Source organism: Halyomorpha halys, unplaced genomic scaffold (assembly GCF_000696795.3).
Source record: "Halyomorpha halys isolate HHAL.00 unplaced genomic scaffold, Hhal_1.1 Scaffold405.1, whole genome shotgun sequence".
NCBI classification, from domain to species: domain Eukaryota; kingdom Metazoa; phylum Arthropoda; class Insecta; order Hemiptera; family Pentatomidae; genus Halyomorpha; species Halyomorpha halys.
Window position 1 is genome coordinate 353764 of NW_027109269.1, and position 5845 is coordinate 359608.

General features: G+C 29.9%; 1 protein-coding gene across 2 annotated transcripts in view; it reads right to left on the reverse strand.

The window, feature by feature from the left end:
* The window catches only part of LOC106682324 (papilin), a 59291-nt gene that overhangs the window by 41907 nt on the left and 11539 nt on the right, over positions 1-5845 (reverse strand). The window contains exon 2 of one of the 2 annotated variants that reach the window (XM_024363356.2): positions 1259-1341. The gene's annotated coding sequence lies outside the window, so the exon portion shown is untranslated. Of the gene's footprint in view, positions 1-1253; positions 1342-5845 lie in introns of both variants that reach the window. The other variant, XM_014423116.3, reaches the window with a different exon arrangement.

Here is a 5845-nt window from a genome sequence, read left to right on the forward strand (position 1 = left end):
CAGGAATGGAAGAGGAAGCAAGGTTAGAAACTAGTGCATTTGTAAGATAATTGAATTTCTTTATAAGCTAAAATAAAAAAAAAAACTGCTTCGGACCAATATAATTGAACATACAGCAAACAAGTTTTGTATAAGAGTTTGGAGCCATATAGGTAAGGAAAATCATATTATTAATCGATTAGATCGAATAGACTTACCAAATATTTTACTAGAGCATTTCAATCAATATATATAATTTTATATACATTTTTGAATTTCATATATTGTATATAACTTTGGCGAGCGCGGTGGCACTGTGGAAAGGCACGATGCTACTAACTCCAAGGACCCAGGTTCGAATCCGGCTTAGCCCTCTGTGGGTTCTGGAGCTCTCCTGGGGTCCACCCAGCCTTATAAATAGGGTACTCTTAATTCGGTAAAAATCTGGTGGTAGAACGTGATTCTGACCAAATCACCTCCTTGCACAACCGTTGGTCTAGTAACAGTACTGAACTGTTTTATATACATTATATATGATTTTATATTAATAATACATATAATTTTCAAATAATTTAGGACTTCAAAATAACCAAAATTAATTTTAGCTCTGCCAGCGGCATCTAGTGTTGTCACGAAAACTAAAATTGGATGTGTGATGTCAATAAATGTGATTCGTTTCTTCAACTACAAAGGGAAGAAATTCTTTTCCTCACGATTCTATCCCGTTTTCCTCAAGGAGTTTCTCTGAATGAAATCAATTTTCTTTTTTATATCTTTTACAAAAACTCCATATAGCTACTACAAGGCTAATATGTATTCGTGTTATTTTCATTAAAAAATTCTTATACTACTAATATAATAGTCAGTATAAGACAATATTAATTAATTTAAATTTGATAATTTTAGATTTCCCGAAATTTTAACCAATTCGTATTAAAATACGAGTATATAGCTCTATTAATACTACGAGTATAGTGCTGAATTAACAAATTTGATATAATTCAAATTTGTGATAATATTAGTAATAATGATATAGGTATTGGTGTTTGGTGGGGGCACTAGTCTGGTTAGTACTAAACCTTGGAACTAATTCTAACCAAGGTAGGAGTGTCAAGATTCACTTTTCGGGAACATCGAAAAATAAATATTAACTGCCCAAGGTGGGAATCGAACCCACAACGTTCCGTACCCACACCCCAACTCACACGGCCGTCACGTCCCTAATAATGATATTACATCATTTTAATTTTTTAAAAAGTTAATATGGAATTTACCTTACGTCATGTGCTTCTAAAATAAAGTTGCTAATCAGTTTGTAGCTGGAGCGCGGTATAATCCTGTATTATCTTGTCTCTTTCTATCCTGAAACAAGAAATATAACAAATAAATATTTATACGAAGTATAAAATTAATAGAATATGAATAAATAGAAATAATGCAATATTTGTATTAATTTATTTACTTATGATACCGGAAACAAATAACGAATTTCTAAAAAAAGTCAATATATATACACCATAGGAAAATTATTATTAAAAAAATAGTATGGAAGCCTGTGAAGTAGAAAATCCAAATTTATATTTAAAATATCAGTTAGAACAGTAACTTTAAATTATAATCTTAAACACTTTCTTAAGACTGGTAAATTTTTTAAAAATAAATAATTTAATTTCTATCCATTTTAGTCCCAAAACTATTTATTTTTCTTATAAGTGCAACGTTTCGGATCAACTTTGTTGTGATAAAGTTTTTAACGAATAGTGGCTGTGATAAATTATTTTAATTTTGGTTTTAATGTGAATATTGTCTAATTAGAAATTGTTGTTTTGACCAGGGCAGAATAGCCTGCATGGAGTTAGAGTTTATAATTCCAAAATTGTATTAAGTGGATTGTCCCTGAGGATGGCCGGATTGGCCGAAACGTCGGACTCATAAGAAAAATAAAATGTTTTGGTAACTTTAAAATTAATAAAAAACTGAGCAATTTTTAAACATAGAATTATAATTTGTCAAAAAATCTTTACTAATGAGAATTTGATACTAATATATCAGAGATGGGCAAAAAGTCATTACGATAACAATTTCTAACCAATTACTTACAACAATATTTTTGATATAGATTTATATTTTTATCTATACAAAAATGTCGGTTCGACTTCATTGTCTTAGTTAAGTTAACTATTAAGTATAGTTTTTTTTTCAATAATGTTTAAAAATTTCAAATATAAAAAATATACCAATAAATCTTTCTTCAAACAGTTGCAAGATAAAACAAAATTTACCAGTGCATTGTCATGACAGCTACTAACGTCTGCAATATATTACTAAGTCATTAGAGAAGACAGATTATGCAATGCATACGTAACTTATGCAAATAATTAATTACATCTTTCTAAATTATTAAAAAACAGGTTGCCTTAATACAATATATAATTTTTGTAATTATGTTTTTAATTGGACTGTACCAATATTTCCCTCGTTCATATAACGACATGGTTTAGAGAAAAAAATTATATAACAACTTTGGAAATTTATTATTAGTACATAAGTTTCTTTAAGAATAACAGTTTCACCACTTACTTTTCGAGATATATACGAAAAACTGATTTTAAAATAAAGGTTTTTACCCTTTCACATCTAAATCTGACCCACAAATCAGTGAAATTTTTTGGGGCATAATTTTATATAAGGCATAACCTGTTATATCAATAATAAATAAATAAAAAACATTTAATTTATAATCTTAACACTTTCTTGAGACTGGTAAATTTTTAAAAATAAATAATTTAATTTCTATCCATTTAAGTCTCCAAACCTTTTATTATTCTTATAAGTCCGACGTTTCGGCCAATCCGGCCATCCCGGGGACAGCTCTGATAAAGTTTTTAAGGAATAGTGACTGTGATAAATGATTTTAATTTTGGTTTTAAGTGAATTTTGACTAATTAGAAATTGTTGTTTTGAATTAAATTGAATTAGAGTTTTTAAATTATATAATTCCAAAATTGTATTAAGATTGTTCCTGAGGATGGCCGGATTGGCCGAAACGTCGGACCTTTTATAAGAAAAATAAAAGGTTTTGACACTAAAATGGATAGAAATTAAATTATTTATTTTAAAAAACATTTATTTTTGTAATGTTTCGGTGTTTTTAGCCATTTTAAAAATGACAGGTAGAGAATCTACAAATTGGTAGAATTCTAATAACATTTCTAAATTAGAAAGTCTCGAGGCCATCTTATTTTCAGACGCCTCGGAGAATTTTCAGGAAAGGAAGCAATGTTAGAAACTAGTGTGTTTGGATGGTTAGTGACTTTATTATGGAATGATTGGTTTTTTAGTTCGGGCTAGATCAGTTGCAGATGGAACATAAGGTCTTTATGGATGATTTTATTTGTGCGAAAATAAGGAGTATTGAGAATTTTACGAAGGATTTTGGATCGCAAGGACTGGATATGTGAGGAATTCCAGTTTCGGTTTTGAATTTTTTTATCGTCTAATGTTATTGTACTCTATGGTGTTGCAATTAATAATGGTTTGGTGGACTTTTTCAAAAGATTGTAGGTAAGGTTTTTTCTTGTATGTTTTTTTTTTTTTTTGTATACAGTGGACAGCCAGCAATGGGATTTAAAATTATTGAAAACAAATACAATCAGAGAAAGAAAAATAAAAGTATTTACTTTGATCGTATATTACATTATTTCATGAGATTAATATATATATATGAAAGGTAGTTTGTTTAAGGAAGGCAAAATGATATCATTAAAAAAAAGGCTGAATATGAAGGAAGCTACATTACGTAAAACAGAATGAATCCGTAATTAGTAGTTAATAACTATGACGTAGTAAAGGCGGATATCACCAATTATTAATTAAAAATTAATCACCAACTAATAAACTCTAAAAAACACCCAAATTAAAAGTTCTCCTATATAATACACCTTGCTACAACAATAAATCAATTATTTATCAATTGTTCATAATGTTAATGATATGTGTATGAGGGAGTAAAGTATGTTCACTAAACATAATTTAATTTAATCAAGATTAAATGGTCATTTATACGATTTTATTTATCAAGCGGGGATTCTTGCTGAATACAAAACATGATCCGAAATAAAATTATATGAAGAAGTATAGACAATAAACGCATCTATTTTTTTTACTTATGATACTATAAAAAAAAATTCAATAACCGTGACTTGATTCCTATGCCCTGTTTAGGGTAACTGCGATAATTGGAAGATGAGAGATGTCGAGTCATGAATAAATTGGAAGTTTTTTTAGAGGAAAGTTAAAAGTAGCACATATTTCAGCTCTTATAATAACAAATTTTTAAACGCTATGCGTAAATTATAGCTGGGTATACATATTTGGTTATATAACAGTAGAGTATACAATAACTAAGTATGATAATATTACAGTTGGGCCCTGTTGGTTTGGGACCTCTCCGGGGTTCACCCAGCCTTATGAAGTGGGCACCCTAATGGTAAACATCTGGCGGTCGAGCGTGATTCTGACCAAATCACCTCCTTGCACAACCGTTGGTCTAGTTACAGAACTTCCTAACAAAGACTCTTAATGGGTTGTAGCGGTACAGATTTAATTTTAATATCATAGTTTGGTATAATACTTCGTACACATAAAAGTTGGTAACAGAAGAGTAAACATTTAACGGTGTAGTATTTGTAACAATTGAAGGCATTACAAACTAGAATAAAGGCGACATTGCTGGTACTGCTAAAGTGTAAACTGTATAGTTTCCGTCATGACAGTATTGTTGCATTAAACCTGACGAGAAAGATGACAGAATATGTAGCGGAAGTGAAGTAAAATATACTGTCACTCTAACTGAAATATTAATGTTAGTTGAATGTGAACTGTCGCAACCTATCAACAATAATAAAGATATAACAAGAAAATAATTTTCTGATTTAAAAAAAAAAAAAAATTCTGAACATGAAATTGATTCTATCAAGTCTTAACATTATCAATAGCTATGATGACTAGATGGTAAATGTAATAGTTAATTTTCCAAATGACTTTATGACTTTCAACAAGTTCAATATCACTCTGCGGATGGACTCTGCCCCACTGTCTCACTTTTGTGACAGTACTACCACGACAGAATACTATCACCGTGTTAAAGTGACTTAAACCAATATGATATTGCTCTTACATCGCACAAAATCTTATTTTAGCCATTTCATTTAATCTACTGCCTGTATGATAGTCGAAAAGTGATTATAGTCTACGGTACGTCAAATACAAAATAAAATATTCTTTTGTTAGATCCACCTAGTATCCAGGCAACAGTGTTATGTATATGCAAAATATAAATGTAAATTGCCATATATTATAATAAATTATTACGTGAAAATATAATAATAAAATTCTGATATAAGAATACCATTGTATTAAATAAAATACAGAGAGGACCAGAATAAAGAAGATGAAGCTGCGGAAAAGTAACGGATGAGCGGAGTTAAGAAAATAAAATATCAAATCTAGGCTAGACCAAGCGATTCATTTTACGATGTAGTCCTTAGAGTATGTCTTAGTCATAGAGTTAGTTAGTATGGAGTATATCGTAGGGGTAATCATATAGTCATGTTTTTTAGTTTAAAATGTTGAAGTGCATTACATGGAAAAAGTTGTGGTAAATGGGGAAATATTTCCCTGTTTTAGCACGTTAAAACGATGGGCCATTTAACGTGGTTGAGAGTCTTTTAATAGGTCTTCTAAATGGAGAATGACGTCACGCAACCGACAGTCTCAGCTCCACACCGTCTATTGTTTTGATTAGTTTATTATTAGATTAGTTTCTCGTAGTTTTTTTTTTTTTTCGCTCTATGTATCAATGTCC